The 22,863-nt window shown below is 28.1% G+C and overlaps 1 protein-coding gene across 2 annotated transcripts in view; it reads right to left on the bottom strand.

The window, feature by feature from the left end:
* The window catches only part of LOC132946498 (polypyrimidine tract-binding protein 2), a 202,549-nt gene that overhangs the window by 155,837 nt on the left and 23,849 nt on the right, over nt 1–22,863 (bottom strand). Inside the window, exon 2 of one of the 2 annotated variants that reach the window (XM_061016525.1) lies at nt 16,399–16,433. The exons of the other annotated variant lie outside the window; for it this stretch is intronic. The gene's annotated coding sequence lies outside the window, so the exon portion shown is untranslated. The remainder of the gene's footprint in view (nt 1–16,398; nt 16,434–22,863) is intronic. 2 annotated transcript variants of the gene reach the window in all.

Genomic DNA, 22,863 nt, shown 5'->3' with positions numbered 1-22,863 from the left:
TACAATTTTCATAAAATATGTTTAAATATTATTCCGAACTAAATTTTATTTTTGTTGTTTTTTATCTTTTTAATTTTTGTACTTATGTACTTATGTACTCAAAGTATTTTGGTTTAATAAAGATTATATTCTATGTCCCGTATTTTAAGTACTCTCAACGGCAACAAGTTTGAATTTCCACTGATAGCTGTAAATTGTAATCTACGAGTATAAATTAGCCAAAGCTCTTTTGAACAAATTACATTTATAACAAAAACCATACGTCTTACATAACTTTTAAAGATTATCTCGAGCAATTTAAAATACTGAAATAACAACAGAAAAGAATTATGCTGTATAATATAGGTTTTCTATTTGATATTTATCTCACAAGCTGTTAAAAATAAAATGTTTAAACAATGGATTTATACTGTTTAGACGTGCATTCAAGATTTTCGAGTCATTAGCCAAAACGTTTTATTTAAAAACTACCGTTTTGCGTTAATATCAATTAAACTGATTAACTGTTGCTTTTTCTCTAACGGCAAAAAACTAATTAAGAAGTCCTTGAACGTTGATAGAAACACAAAGTAGGTACATTTTTTGTATATTATACAATTTTTAATTCAGGTAATGACGATAAAGGATAATGCATATGTATATATATATATATTTCTTTTGACGAACACCGTAATATAAAACCAAACGTTTTTGACGTTTGAGAAAAATTATATTATTAAAACAAAAAAACATCCATCACCAATCGAACGGGCTACTAAATATATGTTTTACTGTTTCCAGGTGTAAATACCAACTCTGCCCTCGACCGACATAATATATTTTTCTCCTCTTATCCATTTACAATATTTTGTTGATCCCAACGAACGTTTTTTTTTTTCAATTTTTTCAGGCGGAGAGGTTTATGTAAAACTGGTGCGCAAGGATCCCCGAGGGAGAAACTGCCGCTACCAACACCACCATCGACTGTCCCAACCTTTGCCCCCTCCTCGTCCCCTCAAACCCACGGATATATTGCCAGTGTCTAATGGACTCGGCACCGGCGAAGAAACTCCTGGCAGTCAGATATTTTAATAATTCATAAACCGCTAATGTCCAGGAACCCAGCTGAACGCATTACCTCGCCGTCGTAGCGCAGCAGCACAACTCCCTCCGCCACCCCCGCGGTGGGCAGAGCAAATATGTTTCATAGGAAACGGTTAGCGTTTTGTTTTTTTCTTTTGCATACGAAATAAAAACATTTGTTAGGATCAAGTATATGCGATAATCCTATGTCCGGTGAAAGTGTAAGCGGCTCGCATGTGTTTGGCACGGATCAGCGTTTTCTGCACCAGGGGATCAACTATATCTGTACCTGCTGCAACGAGGAAAAAAGGCTGTTCGCGCGTCGCAGTAAATACTCGCTTAATCCTACCTACTTTAGATATGTCCACGCAAATCCCTCTCGGCAGTGGTCATCATCGGTCAACGTGTCAATGTCGACTTTTCCTATATTAAAGTGGCACGCGTGTAATACGCAACACTGCAGCACACACAATTAACTGCAGTACCTACACATCGTACACGTGCAGTGCACCTATCGATAACAATATTTATGATTATTTGTTTTTCAGTCAAACTCCCGCATTATTACAATTTAAATATACAATCGATTACAAACTCCGATCCTCCAAATAGAAGTTGTATGGTATATAATATATAATATTATACTAGCTGATCCCACGCACTTCGTTGCCCGTAAAAAATGACAACTACTAATAGAATTATGATTGTTCAACTATTTTTGGGTGTAACTCATTGCATGTGCAGCTCAGCCTCACTGGTAGGAAATCCGACTTCGTCAGATCGTGGACGATGTACAACAACGTATCAAGTATAGGCGGTGGATTGCGGTGGATTGCGGACACTTCAATGAGCAGCTATAAGTGAAACTCAGCCACCTTCGTAGGCGAAGTTTCAAAATTCGATTTTTTACATGCTTGTACCTGATCTGCCCGACTAACCAATGCAACCAATTTACAGAAAAAAATATACTCATCGCTCATCTGCTCATAATCAAAAAAAAAATTACTCATTTTTTCTATTACTATTATCATCTGCAACCAATGGCAACCACTTATAAACAAATGAGCTTGCTCAGTGAGGCCTATTATACATTGTACACTTTATATTATATAATAATATGTTATTTATGTAATATTCTTGTATTTTGTAAATAAATAAACAATAATAATAATAAAAAAAATAAAAAGTTTCAATTTCCGCCGTGAATCTCAAATTTATTGTTTGAGCACCTCTAATATTTACCTTTTTTAGCGACAAAAGGTAGCTATGTATGCCTTCTCCAAGGTATAATCCATCCCTGTACTAAATTTTATCGAAATCGGTTCGGCGGTTTAGGTGCGAAAGCGTAACAGACAGACAGACAGACATAGGTATACAGACTTTCGTCTTCATATATTAGTAGGGATTATAGAGAGTACCTATAGATACATTATGCATATAAGTTATAACAGCGGTCGCCAACCAATCGATCTCTAGTGTAATATTGGTTGATAGTATTAAAAATTAAGTATCCCAATATCGGTTGATCATGTTCATAATCTTAAACACAATTTCGCGCATTAAACAGTAAAGTATTTGTTAGCAATACAAAACGTACATTTTTCGATGGACAAATAATAAAAGAAAAATATTAATAGATATGAGATATGGTTGGCGATCCTTGAGTATAACTTTTTTCTGCGACAGTTCATATACACATAATATTTATAAACTATTTTAAAACAAAACCATATATTCCATGATAATTATCAATCAAAAAAAGTATCTATATCATGATTTCGGCGCCAGTATTTAAATTAACAGCTCTCATTATTGTACGATTCAAATTAAATCGCTTACCCGCAATAATAGTTAACAAATATTTTGTTACCTACTGCAGATGGTATAAAATATAAATGTGACCTTTATAAAAATGTTTATAATCATTTTATTTTTGGTAGTATTAAAACAAAATAATGTAGTTATGTTTCAATGTATTATGTTCTAAATAAAACACATCAGTAAATAAATATAGGTAATACATAAATTATAATTATTCAAAATAATAATAGTAATAGTGTAGTTTATACACTTATCATCCCTAAAATTGCCTTGTGTAAAGATATTTATCACTGTTAACTTACTTAGAGCAATATCAAATTTTAAACTATAATAATCGAAATACCAATTTCAGTGTGATTTTCTTCTTCCTTTTGGTTGAATTTTATTGTATATTTACTTTTTGCTAAATTTTTTTTTAAATTTTAATTTGTTGCAGGTCTACCATTAACCTTCTACTAACTCTGGTCACTTCAGGTTTCCTTTTAGTTATTGACGAAACCCAAAACATTTTTTTGATTATTTTTTTAAAGGCTCTTTTGTGTATCCACGTTTGTTATTTTAGTGAGTCATCAAATCAATAATAATTTGAAAGTCATACTGTAAAAGTTTTAACATATCATTCGTCACTAAGTCTGATTGTTCCTCCTCTATAAAAACATGTGTTTAAGTATTATTTGCAATATTTTCATTTATCATTTCTCAATTGTATTCTTTAATTTCTGCTTGAGCATTAAATATGCTTTAGGATCAAGCCCAGATTAACGAAAGTGCAATGAGTGCACGAGTGAAGGGGCCTTGAATTTCACACATATTTTATTACAACAAATATATTATATTCAAAAAACACAATTTATTTAAATATTTAATTTTTAATATATTAATTTTTTTTCTAATCAGCTGTACTGATGTTTAAAATCAATGTTCAATAGACCAGTAGGTAATAATGATTATTTTATCGCCTGTGCTTAAAGGCTATATTTGTCTAAGTAGTCAAATACGATAGTTCAGAGCGAGAGAGAGAGAGAAAGAGATAAAATAAAATACACAAAACGATGCGAAAATGTATTATCCGGTACAATTGATTAAATACAATAGAACTTATTTAAATTTATTTTGAATGATTTTTCTACATTAGTTAAGACTTGGGAAAAATTGAAGAGGTTTTATGGTGGTAACAGGAGGTAGGAGGTGCACTACTATTTTAATGCATGGCCCTAAGTTAGCTAATACACTTGGCCCCAATTTATTTTAAATAAACTAAGATCAGGACATCGTGAAATTCTATAACAAAAAAAAAAATTCAACGTTTATGTATGTTAAATATGCACGAAGGAATAAATAGTTTTACGTTAACAACGTTCCCAAAAACCGCAGACATTTCAATAATAATAAATATTACTTGCAAAGTTGCATACAATTGGTAAAATGTACAGAAATAATTTATATATTGAAAATTCCGTTGGGTTTATAAAATATAATAATATTTTATAAAAGTTCAAGAACCCACAAATAATATTTTTAAATTACAACAAAACAATTAAAATTGTTATTCTCCGTTTAAACATCTGATTTCATCCAAATTTAAACGTAAAATATCTATAAAAATTTTTCAACATTCCAATATGGAGTAGCTGAGGAAATAGATCTGAGAAAACTGTATTTATGTATTTTTTAGATTTTTTGATTAAATATGAACCATACTTATGAGATATATAAGGGCTATTTAATGTGCCAGATATGCAAGAATTAACACTTTTCCCTATTTCTTCTAAGTTAGTAGGTACTTTTCGAAATAATAAATGTTCCACTGTTAAAATAATCATCCTTTAAACATGGTTAATAAATAAATAATGGTTCCTAATTACCCAGACGAGTATAGGAAAACTAAAATAACAAATAAATTTAGTATTCATCAAATATATGAAGGGTATAATATAAAAATTATAACTTCCGAAATTGTCTTACCAGTTAGGTATAGCAATTATTTAAGTTATGTCCTATGCTAAGCAAAATGTATTAATTAGTTGCTACTATTGATTCTATTAAAAAAACATAAATTAGATTTTGTTTCCATTATTAATGGCTTTTGAAGTAACGGCAAACTATGAAAAATAATTATTTTAATACTATACACTACTTTGCTCAGAATTTAAAATAAAATAATGTGCAATGTTTTTGTTTATTATTATCAATCTGTCATCACCATGAGATAGGTATATAAAAAAAAGAACAAAAACGCGTTTACTGTAAAAAAAAAACTAAATAATGTTCACACTATTCGCGTTTCCTGTCATGGCAAAAAAATGGACTTAGTGAACATTATAGACCGTTGTTGGAAACCTACAGGTTCCTTTCCGTGTTTACACACCTCATTTTGTTTGTAGTTCAAAATCCATAAGCAATAGCCCATCGATACGTGATTATAAATCCAAAATAAAAATTAATTTAACATTGTATGCAATATACTACCTAAGTGTACCTTTATGTTAACACACGGCCGGTGAATAAAACTAAACAAATTTCAGGAAAAAACATGATTTTAATAAAAAAATCTTAATACGTATCTTTTTTAAAATATAATTTAAAATTATTATTTTTATAAATATACATGCAAAATAATCTCATAATTAATTTTAAAACAAAAATATTTAACTCCTGAAATCTATAAAAATAAATCTACCATCCTGAGCTGTTGTCTATCACATTCAAATGCTTAACCCATTTAGCTAATTTTTGATGGCAATAAAATTCTGCAGTCTAAGACATTAATTTATTTCTCTAAATCTGATTCTATGTAGACTGTAGCGATTACTAAAAATGTATACGCATAAACCTATATAACAGTTTCCGAGAAAACAGAGATTTTTAAACCGGAGTATAATATTTTATGATTTTTAAAAATATTGACGTCATTTATAATAATGTAAGTGTATAATATTATGTATATTTATTAAATGATAAATGCATCATATTGCATATAAATAAATGTTAATGTCATAAAATATAATTTAATAACACTAATAATACGGAATACTAATTTTGTATGTGTAAGTGAAAATACTAAAATGTTAGCACATACAACGTCATAGATGTAATGAAAAATAAGTCACGAGCCAAACGTTCCGGAAATATAATTATCGGCCTGTCCGACTGACAAGAGTTTAATCACGTCACGGACATAGTATGAAGGAAGACTATATAATATATATATATATATATAGAGAGAGAGAGGGGGTAAGAAGGGTTCACTTCATGCGGTAAAGAGACTAATTTTGGAGCTTTAGCGCTCTTCATCACAACCCTTCAAGATTTCGATGATAGAGTACAGTAATGAAATACCAAAAATGACACACACACATATACGCATGCACGCACACAAGCACGCACGCACACACACTCTCATTGCCAGACAGAAGATGATTTTAAACTTGTCACAAAATACATTCGCTGTAATATATACGAAAATGGTATATTCGTCGACCGCTGGGGACGATTTAAAATACAGTACAATTCACGGGTACTAGCAGGGTTAAAATTGGTAGCACAGGGTGCCGTATTTTGATGGTTTTAACAATAATGTCATAACAATTTTGGTTAATAATATGTAGTTATATATTTTTCGATGAAAATATTTTTATATTTGCAGAAATGCAGACAAATCTACGACATGTATGACAGTATCAATTTATTTATTTGATCTTCTTACTCTAGGGATTTGACTTTTATAAACTGGAAAATATCTTTGTACTCTTTGTACCTCAAACTGTATAAACTTATTTTTTTTTTAAATAGCTGAATAAAATTATTATTATAATTTAATAATGATATTGTTTACAAATATTCTACGATGACATAATAATGTTTGATAACATTGCTCCAAAATATTGGTGTAATTTTTTTTTATATAGGTATCTTATTTTTATGCAATATACATGTATACGCAATAACTAATTTTACCTACGTGTAATAAAAAAATTCAACATTAACATTTAGATTTATTTTATTTAGGAACACAGACATATTTTAAACAAATGTAATACAAATACTGTCACACAGACATATTTTAAACAAATGTAATACAAATACTGTCACACAGACATATTTTAAACAAATGTAATACAAATACTGTCACACAGACACACAGTAGGTACAATTAACAAGTCAAATATTTAAAACTAAAAGAAATATATTAATTTTTATTTTTATTTATTCTTCAAGAAGATAATGATAATAATGGCCCCACTGAACATGTATATATTAAAATATTAACTATACATATACAATTTTTTTTAAATTATTTTATTTATAGAGAAATAAGATTTTAACTATGCTTAAAATACCAGTTTCGTTTGAGTCAAAAAAAAAATTGTATCTATTTAAACTATTTACACTTTGATCATACAGTACCTAGACATATTAGACTTTACAAAGTAATGCATTTAGACAAGAATTATACACATTAATCATAGCATTTACCTACTAGTATTACAATTTTTAACACACTATATTATATAGCATTATAGCTGTATCATATTCTACATGAATAGAGTATTCTAATGTGTGTACTGTGTGTATTTTTAGTACCAGACCAATTGCATAAATGTGGCAATAGAACTCAGTGACGTAGCCAGGATTATAAAATGGGGGGGTGTTTAAGCATAGATTAAAATCAAGTTTTTACAGTTTTCATACAAAAATAAATTTAGGGTTCGGGACTTGACTTGTTCCACTAAAAATTATCGAAATATGCTTAATATGCAGCTACATTTTTATATTAGTTTTGAAAAATGCATAAAAAATATTACATTTTTGGTAATAAAAAACTAAAAAAGGCGAGTAAGTGGATGTCGCTCTGCTGTACAGTAGGTTACAAGTGGGTCACTGTAATGGATGGTGTTAAATTTGAATTCAATGATATAATATCATTGTATAAGAAATACGATTCTGAGCGAAAACGGTCAGTCAGCCAATGATATTATTAAGTATATTTGATGATATTATTGTGAATAAAGTAATTTATATATTTACTTATTTACGTGGAACCTTGTTTTAAATTTTCAATCCTTGGCTACAAAAGTTGAACATTTTATAAATTTTTAACTAAAAAATAATTATTACATTTTAAATTTGATAAATTTTGTCAAAATTTGAACTTTAAATGCTTATAAAAAAAAATTGTGCCTATGTATTTTCAATATTTTTCAAACTCCATTGTAACAATATAGTAGGAGCCTTGTATTAAATTTTCAAGCTTTTTTACTCAATAAATAAAATTTTATTGATATTTGTAGAAAAAAAAACTAAAAAAAATGGAAACTGAAAATGTCCGTAAACAGCTCAAAATAAGTCAAAATATTTGGAAAATGTTATGGTGTATAGAAAATGCTAATATAAACATTCAGTCAAAATGTCATGTACCTACATGAGTTACACCAAAAACCAAAATCGTTTTTCCTTAATTTTTCTTTTGTTTTTCATGTCGCTTTTGAAAACTACTTGGAAACCTTTGACCCCTCAAAGTACCAACTAGATTCACTTTCCTATCAGAAAAGTTACTGTTGAAGAAAATCCAAGCACTTTTACTGTCCTAAAAGGTGATGACAGACACAAAAAAAAAAAATTAAAATAAAAAAAAAACACACATCATTGTAAAATCAATACATTTATTGCTTCGCTCAGAATCTAAAATAAGAAGGTATATAAACATGATAAAAATAATTTATACACGGGTTTACTTATTCGAATATAAGTAGGTACCTATATTAATTAATATGATGGACAAAAGACACTATTGCATTTTTTTGAACATTTTTAAACTATTGTGAAATAAAACAACTTAATTTTTAAAAATACTGGCATAATAAATACTAGGTTAATAAATAAATAATAACGAATAACGTGATATGCGCGAACACTGTAATCTAACACGTATTTACTGATTTTAATTTCTTCGTACAATCTAGAATCTAGATGTCAATTATAGTTTTACACAGTTTTGTCACAAAGAGACTTATAAAATCGTACGTACCATATGCGAAAATACTAAAATAGAGCCGACTGTAGTCTGTAGCCAAGCACCACCAACAACTTTAACAGCCCTCCCAAACATTTATTAAAATTTTTGAAGCATATTCAATTGTATAATAGTATGGTTTCAGGCTTCAGCCTCTCCAAATCTCAATATTAGCGCCTTTGTACCTAACCAAAAATAATATTTTTTAAGATATTTTTTAATGTTATCCAAATATGATTTTTCCCGACAGGCGACAATTGTATGTACATTTAAGTTTAAAAAATACGAAATATGCACAAATATGCTAAAAGCACTCAAATATGCACTTTTCATAAAATATGACAAAATATGCAAACATAATATGCAAATTCAAATTTTGTATTTAATTTCGCCATTTCATAAAACAAATTTATAACTTATTTAAAATAATCTATGACCACTAAAATGAAACATGCAAGCTGTCCCAAACCCTATAAACAATACATTTATTAGGAGGAGAAATATCAATTGGGGGGGGGGGGGGGGGGTAACCCCCTGGCTAGTAGAATTTATTATATCATTATATTATCTAGTGACTAATTCTAGTTTATGAAATTGAAAAAGCCACAATAATTATTAATTACCTATAAGAATATACTTCTATATATTATATAGAAAATATGAATTTTTACACGATAAATAAATTGAAAATTACAATACAGTCAAGTACCTATACCATTTCTTTTGACCAAGTACCTAATGCATTCAGGTTTAATAAATATAAATTAATTTATTGTTCAACAAAATATGACACAGTTAAAGTGTGAATAAAATATAATTTGATATTATTACTATCTGTATAAAACATAGGTATATACTATATATACATGTTTTAATTAATCTAAAAATCAATGAGAAAAAATAGATTATCATTCATACCTACGTTTTTTCTTTATTACCTTGCAAGTGTGTAGGCGTGCATTTAATTTTCAGAAGTTGTATCAACAGACAACAATACCGCTGAAGATTAAACAAATTTATGGATAAAAATAACATAAAAAACAAATAATTTAAAATGTTCATCAAATAACAATAATTGATTTATATGCCCTCAATCCTATTTTGGCCTTCCCCATACGCGTATACCTGACTGACGTGTATCCGAAGCTTGAGGGAAGAGTAAAGTTTCCCCGAGGGTGATCGAAAACTGGGAAACTTGGCTATAGAATAGGAGGGGGCCCAGAGTTAATTATGCATGCCGGACAAATGGAAATTCCCTGCTGAAAGTTGGCATATAAGTTATATACGCATTTACCGTGGCAGAACGAGACGGTCGATAGTAAAACTAGAGAGAGAGAGAGAACGAGAGAAATAAATCTATAGAGGGGATCAGAAGGGAATATAGTGTTCGCTGCGTATACAGATTACAGACGATGACGGTATGTTCAGTGATCGATCGTGCCCCAATTCCCCATTACAAGACCAAACAACCAAAAACTCCTCATTCAGTTACTTTAAAACCTTAAACACATCAACACATCAACATCACAGACAATAATATATTATTATATACCAAATTTATCAATAAAAATAATTAAATTTAAATTCGTAGCATATAGTACAATAATAAGTCATAAGTAATATATATATATATATATGTCGTTATAAAGACCATAACATTATCCATGCTTCCCGTTGTATTTTGTTTAATATTTCAATTTTTAAGTGAATTTCAAGTAGTTACAACATAATAGTAAAAATATAATATTTATAACTCACTTTAAAATTAAAAAATCGAAAAATCATACGAAAGAAAACTCATAATATTATCGTATTGATACAAGGTAATACATTTATTTTAATATCAAAAACAACAAAGGTTTATTGGAAAATCGGAACAGAACTTTGCAATTTATTTATATATATAATATAATATATTTAATACTTTATTTTTTAGTATTTTATATTAATATATATTTTTTTGATATATGTGTGTGCATGACAGAGGCGATGATTGCGTATGTAGTGTCTCTTAATAACCATAACGCTACATAATTACTTTAAAACTATGATAAATAATGTATAAGTAACAGTGAATACATAAAATATGTACAACAACAACATTAATATTACAATCACCTACGTATTATGAATTTATGCACCTTTTTTTCAAAAATATAAATCAAAATATTTTGGAAAATAATTGACACACATCTGAAACTTGATTTATAAAATTATATCTATGTATAAATATAGAGTAGGTAATACATTATAATTTTTTTATATAAAGCGTAAATTTTGAAATTCACCACATACCTACTATACCTGCCTACTATAGAATTCCATACGTGGAAAAACAGTATATTATGATAACGAGCGAAATTGTGATGTGCGGACATGTACAAGTGTAACTGAACTCCGGGAGTCGTTGATGGCACCTAATGGAACGCCCCTTTTGACCACATATTGTTCCCCATTCAACGCGTTTCACGACAATACTCTAAATTAGGACAACGCGAACAAAAGACAAAATGACCCATGTATTATTATAATAGGTTTAAAAAAAAGGCACATTAAAATACGTTACTGATTTCGGTATATAGTAATAATATTCTCGACTGTTAATGTCAAAACGTGATGTGTCGTACTTTTCAAACAGTGCAGCGTATGTGAATGAATGAATAGCAGGCCAATTGGCGAGGTTCCAAGTTAAATTGCTAAGTCCATAGCCAAAAGCACAGATCGTTTTCCCAGTAGGTTTTCATGGACTTTAATTTACAATAGGGTAATTTTATCAGTCAGTGTTCACCATCGACGGCATCCATATATAATGATACGCCTCAATAAAACCACGGTACAGCTTAGTTGCAATATATATTATACAAAACACATATTATTACGTAATGTGGGGGGGGGGGGCTGCTGACGAAATAGCTATTTCACTATAATATGTAATGTTTAACTCTGTCCATGCATAACACTTAAGCGATTACGCAGAGTGTTTTTTTAACTTCAAACAAAGTACAATAACCAGTCTATCACCAAAGCAGATAAATAGTAGCTTAGAAGGAAGAAAAGGATTAAGTTTTCCCACACAATTATTATACCCGGGACGGGTATTTTATAAATCACGGAATTTCACCCGTTTTCATAATAACCTTCTCTAGTCTCTGGTGTTCTCCATAGTCACAAAATACCGAGAAATTAAAGGAAATGGAATTTATATGAGAAACATTTACTTCGCAAACGTCACAGGTCTATTTTAACCGATGAGAAAGGGGAGTATGGTAGTAGAAACACAGGGGGAGGGTTTTTGTCCTTCTTAAGACTCCTTAATCCTAATGGGTTTTGCAAATGAAAACGGAGCGGATTCCTCGTCGGTTGGGTCGTTGTGAAGAGGTGGTTGGTGGTGGGTGGGGAGTGGAAAAAAGGTTATGACGATAAATTAATGCCGTTAGTAAAAAATGTACACAAAAAGTTTATACACAACAAAAACCCCAAGAGTGCAATTTTCAAAAGAATAAACACGGAAACTTCACATTTAATTCGACATCCGAACAGAACGTTAGGTGAATCACACATCTAGATAGTACACCGATCCAAACATTTCTTTAACAAACTCACGATATCATTTCCGCAACATAATTAATTTATTTCTATATATAGTCCATTACTTTCCAATCTAAAAACGTCCTTTTGTAGATTAGTTATACAAGACATAAATCCTTTCGTAAGCTCTGCATTTCAAAATTAATTTGACCCGTGTCCTTACTCCTTTGAATCTAAAATTATGTTTTTGTCTCATCATCCGGCTATGAGAATACCAAATAACTTACTTTATGAATGTTTAAGCTTTTGGTCATATTTTGTGAACCACATATATCCCAACGCAGAAAATAACCAATATACATTTAGACAATGCTGTTTTTACATGTGCATGTGTACACCAACGATGCGTGACTAATAATATTGAACTCTGTCGTTTTGCAGACATTTTAATGTGATTTAATTAAGATTGCACAACCGGAAGTTCTTCTGATCCGGTACTATGCGCTTCCAAAAAGTTTTTACCACCTTACAGCATCCACTCATACTGACTCCTCAAAACCCGCCTATCTGTAAGTAAGCTTACGTAGGGTCCTATACGAGAAATGATAGAGATATCATTGAAAACAAAATTTAAGAAACTTTTCGATTTAACGAACTCGTGTACTCTAATTTAAACAAAAATAATACGTATCTATACCACTTTTGTATTTTTTAAAGTTTTGACTAAATCGAAACATACCTCATAAAGTCATAAGCATAACTTTATAATCAAATAAATGTTTATTAATTTGTTGGCGTTTTTAAATTAATCCATAGATTTTTCAAAATAGTTATACAAAGTAATAAATATGATTTTTGGCTATATATATGAATGTATTCATTCGCAAATTTTAGTTAAGCATTTTCAGTCAAAAATTGAATGTATTTTAAAATATAATAAAAAATTTTTAAAAAAAATGTAAATATAATATATATTTACTCACGTCATTTAACAAGTTAACATGATTAAATCATTATGTTTAAAGAAAATTGAATCATTACACAATTTCACTTAATAAAATATATTATTATATTATTATAATAACATTAAATAAGAACTACATATAAAATCAACTGAAAAATTTCTAATTTTGTGACTTATGATAATATCATAATATTACCTACCGAATAACCATATATAGAATGCCGATACCCTGTTTAATCGACATCAAATCATTTTAAGTACCCATTAATACCAATCCGTTAACCGTCAGCACCCTTAATTTAACTCATTAATAACGCCCAATCTATAATGAGACCTCTTGTTCGCCACAATTTCACCGCCCATTAATTAAATACCAATGGCTTCGTAAAAAAATAATTTATCATCTATTATGTAATGTATTTAATTGTACTACATTCAATAACATACATTAATATATATCAATTAAAATTTAAAACGTTATAAAAACATTAGAAACCATTATTATGAGTTCATTAGATTATGGTAGTGTATAGTGTAACATACACATGTATGATAAATATAATATGATATAACAATGTGGTAAAATACCATAAAAGTATTTTATACAAAAAAATATATTGTTGGCAGAACTTTTTTATGTATACTGATAGACAAAAACTGTTAAGCTTAAGATCCTAAATATCACCATGATTATAGATGTTACTTGTTGTTTGAAGTTTCAACAATGCGCAAATCTGACAAACAAGTTCTATTCATCTGCCAAGAAAGCCATTTTATTTTTTAATATTTATACTCATCACGTACCTATTATTATTGTACAACATCTCACCTTACGTACAAACTGTATATTATTTTTCATACAAATTTTAACATACGATAATAGTAGAATTTAAGTTGAATTAAATTTAAATTCTCAGAGAAAATTGAGTTTTACTCATTTCGTTACCCCAAAATATTAAGATGGATATAAGGAACAAAATATAATTTTCAGTTTATATATCTACTATTAAAAAAAAAATGCCCAAATGTAATTCCGTAAAAATAAATGTCAAGAGATTAAATTTCATAAACATGAAAACTTAAACCGAATCACGTCTTTACATTATACGTATTTTATTAAAGCTGCACGAATGACGTCATATTTCTTATTTAAATATTTGTAACATGGAAAAAGGGGTAACAAAACGTATTCACATTATATAAAAACTTAAGATTTTCTCTTTTTAACAAATGATTTCCACAAATCTGATTATTGTTATGTATTCAGATGGCATAAAATAATGAAACACTATAGTTAGGTACCCATCTACATAGATGAGTGATAAAAATGAGTAATTTTTGTTACAACAAACTCACTTTCAAGTAAAATAGATAACTTTTTTTGGTTTCATAAAATTTAGTTATAGTAACAACTTCAGTTCAATCTTAAAATGTTAGGTAATCGATATTTTAGAATCCTTTCACTTAGTTACTTAGTATATACCTGCATATTTTAGAAGTGAGTAATCGAATTTAGTTTTTTTGATTTTACGGTGCATATTACTTCCAATTACAGTACTGTACATGACTAATATTGTGACTTGTCTGATACTAACAGTGGCGTGTTTTTGGGAGGGGTATCTCTAGTTATTGGGTAACCTGCAGGACGAAAAATAAATTATTTTGAACTTGCTACATTTTATTTTTATAAATCTATTCATTTTTTACTCTAAAGTCAACATTTAAATTTAAATTGTAAACTTAAAATTGATTAATAATTATAAATGTCTTATCTTCTAGATGTTATTTTTATATGAATATTTTTAATTTTGTTACACCCATTAATATAATAATGTTATACAGAAATTATAAATAATAATTGCAGGCATTATTAATAAAATATAATATTATTTATTTATAATAAATATATATTAATAATATTGTAATAATATACACGCAAAGCTTACCACTGTCTTTATTTAATTTAAAAACTATGATTATTTTTGTCAACTATAAATATTTACTCTTTTATTATTGTACATTATTTTATAGCAGTCTAGACTCTAGACATCATGGGCGTCCTCAAAAGAAGACAAAGGTGACATTCACTTTCACGATATTTGTTCTGAACTTGCCACTCAAATAATATAGGTGAATTGTATTATATTGAATTAACCCCGCCTAAATATGTGTTAAGGGACTCCACTGAAATACTACATCATGGTATTTACAAATTGTTGTAAGTATATTATATATAAATATTTTATTTTAATGAAATGTTAACAAGTACCTAATGACTAATAACAGTTTTTTATACTTTAATCGTTACATCTTTTAGAATACTAATGAGATTATTTATGGCAACAATTAAATGAGTGTGTATTGTAATATTATAAGTATTAAAAATAATATACCGATGCTTTGTTGGAATATGACATTTATTGTCCAGTCATATACTCATATTAAAAGTTCAAATTATTGGTATTTCATTATTTCTATTTGCCTATTAATATATATATTTAATAATCAATATAAAATTAAGTTTTAGACAATCTAAAATTCTTATAAGTACGGAACTTAAAAACAAAGTACAAACACTATACATAATGATTACCTACTGGCTAGTGGCTATTACATTTCATTTTATATAAAAAATATTTATATGATGCACCGGTGCACCTACCGCTTATACATTTATAACTTACTGTTCTTATAATTTTTCAATATTAACTGCTAAATAATTAATTCATTGCGTTCATTGTTTAATTAACTAAGTAGTAAGAAGTAAAAACCAATGTTCTTAAATCATTTTTAATATCGATTGTTTCTTTATAACAACATTTATTCAAGTATATTTCAATATGTAATTTTTCACGTTAACATTTTAAAAACTAGATAGGTATACCTTTATAGAATATTAAAAAAAAACAAAAACAAATCATTTTTGTCATAACACATACCTTATAAAAATGTATTAGGAATATTATCACAAAACAAAGTTGAAAAAAAAATATTCAAATAAATAACTTACCAAATTAACAGTCTGATTTTAACTTTTTGAATAATCTAAAACAAAGAAATTAAAATGTTGGTAATTGAATGTTAACTATACAATATACTGCCAATATCTATTACCTATAGCAATAGCAATGGTAAAACAAATTAAATATTAATGCATAATTATTAACACTGAGTATTTTAGATTGTTCCAAATTTCCAATATTTATTTATGTTATCAACAACCAAATTATATACAGATAATAACCGGTAAAACACGATTAAGCATAAACCAAAATGTTGTAAACTATCATTTTCACGCATTTACTATCTACAAGATATTTTCTAAGGTAGGTACACAATTACACACGACATAATATCTTATGTAGGTAACTACATCGTACACTAACCTACTTATAAATTGGTTCCCTTAATAGAAGCTCCATTGATATTTCCACAAAAATGTTAGTTTTATACTTTTATCCGTGATACTAACCGATATAAACATGACGAAATCATTTAAACATTATTTAAAAGTTTTAATTCTTTAGGAATAGTAGAATTTTGAAATTTTATATCTAATACTAAAATTATCTACATAATATATTAAAGGAAAACTTTTTATACCCTCCGTAAAGAAGTTTCACTTCAATTAATGTATTTATTTTAATCCTATTTGTATTCTGTTATTTTATTATATTTTGTAGAAAACTACCTAGTGCATCCAAAGCTTTTATCAGACATATAATGCCCGATTTTACACACCTCAATCTCATATTCACATTCTTTGCTTGAAACACAAACCGAAACACTCACGAAAATTAATTATATTGAAATAATTATAATAAAATTACGCAACACAAAAGAAATAAAGAAATTAGTATTGAACATCAAGTAATTTAACCAATAGGTATTCAGAAAGTATATATATTTAAAAAATGTATTATTGTATTTAAATACAATTTTAAATAGATAAGTACCATGATGTAAGAGCATTTAACTTTTTAATCATTACAAATTTATATTTTCGACGATGTAGAAACTATTATATGTAGTTACATATTTATATTTAAACATTAATTAATTGTATAGGTACATAATATTATGAAAATATTAGTTTTAGCTCATTGTTTTTTTTTTTTTTGTAAGTAGTAACGTCGCTATTCTTCGTCATCAAATTTGAGCAATCGTGTCGTAAAAATGGTATTTTATACTCAGTCATATTTTAGGTTTTTAGTCATAATAACTATTAGAAGGCACTAATAAGAACGTAGCCAAGAGTGGAGGGGACAGCAGCGAGTGGACGATTTCCCCCCCCCCCTTAATTCATAGCTAACAAATATATTAGGTACTAATGTTTAACGAAATTTTAAATTGGGGAAGAAATGGATAAGAATGTTCTACAAGTTTACAAATAATTTGTTTTTATCGTGCTTATCATTGAAATAACCCAGTAACAGCCAGTTTACAATAAATAGCACTAAACATGTTTTGATAATTGGTTGCCCCCCCCCCCCATGACATTTCTAGCTACGCTTTTGGGCACTATACTTTCCTAATCACTATAAGATGTTAAGATAACAGTAATAATTATACAATACAATATTTTAATCAAACTAAATAATAGAAAAGTATAATAGAAAATCGTGCTTAATTTATTAAACTTATAAAACATAATGAAGTACGTATAGGTACTAAAATATATAGTATCATACTATGATTATTAGTTATTACCATCCAGTAATCCCACAAATATTCCTATCTGAATAACATGTTTATATAAAAAATAAATTATTATGTATTATATTAGGTATGATACTTTCTAACCTACGCGACGACAGTCACACGATTTTATGACGCATTAGACGTTAAAAAATAAACTATTTCGTGATTGGAAAACAACCAACAGCTAATCTTAACACAGGGAAATAAATTGTCTTCGATTTCGCTACACAAATGGTTTAGCCCGTTACTAACCCCCTACGACAACCTTCATAATCCTGGAACCAAGATTCTCGGAGGGACAAGCCGGATTATCGCGCAAATTGGCTGGACCACCTAAAATACAGACCCTTGTGTGGGGATTAAACATTAAACCGTGACGACGAATGGGCGCTACCTCTCTGCAATGTTCATGTGAGTCTACAAAAGGTTGAAGGCGATCATGTTTTCGCTTAATCATAAACCAACAGAAATAGGAAAACACAATTTATCTTATGATTAAACGCTAACTGAATAGGATCGAACATACATTTGCGTCTATGTTAATGGACGAAATAAAACTATAGTGATTTCACTTAATATTGTATTATTATTTATTAGAAACAGAAAAAATCAGACCTATCAAAACTGTTTCAAATAAAAACAGATTAGAACATAAATGTATTAATATAAATATAGTGTATACCGGCCCCTCAAAAATTCTTATACATCATAATTGTGTCTGATTTACTGAATATGTGTGCACGAGTATAGATGACGTCATCCAACATTAAATTTATCAAAAGAAACTGAAGGAAATTAGAAATATAAGTAACACTAATATAATATATTACATTGCGCCGCATAAACCTCAAATGAAAAAAAAAATTAACAAAATATTAAAGAGGAAAAAATAATCAATAAACAAAACTATAAAACTAAAATTATAATACCAATACTAATTAAAACGGACATCACTTAAATATTTTATAAGACACATGTCATACCTATCAAGAAAAATTAATAGTAAACTCTACACAACGTTAAAAGTAATTCAAATAATTAAAAACCATACTTGAAATGTTACCAATGAGTGTACATTAGATATAATTATAATTAATAATGTAAAATCATGTTAACATTTCCAACGTCCTCTTCTAATATGTACAAGTAAATCAATAACCAACGAGCATGAATGTTAGATTGCATATACGAGACGCCGTAACGATATTACTGAACAAGTGTAGTTTTGTGTTTTTATAGTTTTATACTATAAATATTTCTATATAGGTAGGTTTGACATCTTACCTATTGGCTATTATGTGAGAAGAAAAAATATTTTTATTCCCATTAAGTAAAATCGTGACAATTAAAATGCAAATGACTAATTTAAATTAATCATAATTTTAGTATACGTCTATATTAATTATCATATATCATATTATTTACTTGCGGTTTAGACACTAATACACTATTAGATATTGTTAAACTTATAGTATACAGCATAATATGTATTATATATGTATTCATTTTATAGTAGCAATGTATAAGGAATTCGTACGAACGTAATTTCAGCTAACATAATATAATTTTTCGGAATGGGCTCAGTTAATGTCACATTATATCATGATAATATACTATAACAATCCGAAGTGGTTAATAATATTAAAATAAAACTAATAAAATAGATATGAATAATAACCAACTATGTATTCTTCGTAAACGCGGTGAAGATGTGTGTTTGGTAAACACTAGACATTTACAGAATAAAAACATTTGCAGGTAAGTAACAAAAGCAACGTAAAAAACAAAACATTTATATGGACGTGGTCGAGTGATTATCCAGATCGGCTCGTCGGAATCTGTAGTGTAGCTATTCAAAATCATCCTGACTGCAACTACTGTGCCATAATGAACTCGGCCAATAAAAACAACGAAAAAAACAATGGCGGATTGACGCTAGGCCATTTGAAAGCTATTATGTTTATTAATTGAGCGAAAACATTTTGTGCCGAGACCGTTAATAATTGACCAACGAATTGAAAACAGTAAAAATAATATATCGGGTTTCAGATTAACACACATTGATAAGCTTTGATAAACTTTAACCGACTAAATTACTGAATTGGATGAAAATATTATACATGCGTCTCACTATAAAATACATTATTTGTCAGAACACTAAACCTACCAAATAAAATTATTATTATTATTTTCAAATTCGTATAAAATTAATACAACCAACGTAAGAAGTTATAACCTAACCTAACCAATCATATAATCAAAATAGTAATTTTTACAATGAAATAGATCTAAATTTATCTATCTGTATTAGATACATAATTAGCATATTTTTTCAATCCATTTACACTGGAAATAATAAGTTATCAACAATATTTAATACATAAAGCAAATAATAAAAAAAAAGATTAAATACATCAATGAGTGCAAGTAAAAAAGAGCTATAAACTTTATAAGAAATAATAATGATGAAGATTGTAAAAATGCAAAGTTGCACAGTTAGTATTTGTTTTCGAGTCGAATAATTTGTTGGCTTTTTCACTTGTCAAACCTAACCTAACCAGTAAAACCTCAGAAGTTTGATTTTTGTTTTTATTTCACCGAAACAATGAATAATTTTTAACAAAAACTGTATAGTATACGGTGTATATACGTGAGTGGTGTATCTACAGTTTTGATGAAAAGAAAACAATATCCTAAGAACAGCACACTTGGCAACAGTTTAAATATTTAACCGTCGCCAAAGGCCTACAGCAGCCAGTGGTAACAATACATAATGGCAAATGGCGGAGAGAAAGAGAATGGGAATGAGAGCAAGGGCAAATTAATAAACAGCTAGGTATGCGCCGAACATTACAACATTACATTATACACCATAGGAATTCCCAAAAGATGGTGGCGGAAAAGCTGAAACGCAATACATAAATAATCGAAATACATAAACATATATATACTATACTACCTCGAGTCCAGATTGAATGTTGTTTTCCAATTTTCTAGATTATTGTTATAAATTATATACATATGCAATGCATATTATGCATCCCTTAGATTGTTTGGCAATGATTTTCGAAAAAATTATGCGGCCAACCATACTATGAAATATGTTCTGACTTTTAATGTATCGCTCACTACTATATGGTTTAAGTAAATAATAGAACGAAATTGAATTCCGAAAATGTCTTTTTTACATTCGTACACACATGTATAATATTATATTATACTAATACTACGGGTACTTTTTTACCCGAATAGACATACAATAGGTATGTAAAAGAATAATAAGGAAATTAAAATTAAACATTTAAACATTAATTTATAATAAATAAAAAACATGGGGGACGTTAGATAAAAAAAATTTATTTCCCACTCGTTCGATACCATTGCACACTAACACTAACACTACATTTCATTATCTTAATGTAATAATCGACTTATTTCTTATTCCACTAATTCTTTTAAATAATAAATATACAATACATACATGTACAATATTAATATTTACTATTTAGTAGCATTATTCGATAAATTAAATTACAGACGTAAAAATATTTACTTGAAAAGCTACTATGGTGACTTTTCGGTACAATTATTATTAAAATTTAAAAGGTAAATGTGGTGTTATGTTTTATAGTGATTAAATCATAATATGAAATAGATAATATTATAATCTATACCTACATTATAATATTTCTTGTTACTTCAATATTCCCGCATAATATATAATAATAATCCTTTGTACTGTGGTTTCGCTTTATTTAGTATACTGTATTAAATCCTAGTTGAATTAGGGTTATAAATTTAATTACCATCATAATTACAGGAGATATTAGATTTCGATTACTCAAAATATCTTGTAAAAGATTTTATATATTATAGGTACGAAGTACAAATGAAAAAAAGGTGGGTAAGTGGATGTCGCTCTGCTGAACAGTAGGTTACAAGTGGGTCACTGTAATGGATGGTGTTAAATTTGAATTCAATGATATAATATAATTGTATAAGAAAAACGATTCTGAGCGAAAACGGTCAGTCAGCCTATGATATTACCAAGTATATTTGATGATATTATTGTGAATAAAGTAATTTATATAATATAACCTATTTACGTGGAGCCTTGTTTTAAATTTTCAATCCTTAGCCATAAAAGTTAAACATTTTATACATGTTTAACTAAAAAATAATTAATAAATTATAAATTTGATAAATGTTGTCAAAATTGGAACTTTAAATGCTTATAAAAAAAAATTGTGCCTATGTATTTTTAATATTTTTCAACTGCTATTAGAACGATATATCAGGAGCCTTATATTAAATTTTCACGCTTTTTTACTCAACAAATAAAATTTTATTAATATTTATAGAAAAAAAAAACTAAAAAAAATGGAAACTGACAATGTCCGTAAACAGCTCAAAAAGAGTCAAAATATTTTCAAAATTTTATCGTGCATAGAAAATTCTAATATAAACATTCAGTGAAATTTTCAAGTATCTACAGTCATTCGTTTTTAATTACAATACAATAAGAAAATTGTTACATGAGAAATCGAGTGAATATCAAATGTTGTAAAAATATAAATTTCAGACGCTCATAAAAATTTAATTTAAGTTTCTTCTAAACATTTTTTTTTTGATAAAGGTAGACAAACTTATGAGTAATCTTATATTACATTTTCAAATCTTAGATTTAAAAAGAAAAATTTTTATGAATTCTCAACTCAAAATAATTTGCTATTTTTCGTGATTTTTCCGTATTTTGTCAAAATTTGAACTTTAA

This window comes from Metopolophium dirhodum, chromosome 6 (genome assembly GCF_019925205.1).
Source record: "Metopolophium dirhodum isolate CAU chromosome 6, ASM1992520v1, whole genome shotgun sequence".
NCBI lineage: Eukaryota > Metazoa > Arthropoda > Insecta > Hemiptera > Aphididae > Metopolophium > Metopolophium dirhodum.
The sequence above is the reverse complement of the archived record's forward strand: the minus strand, read 5'-3'. Positions and strand labels throughout refer to the sequence as shown.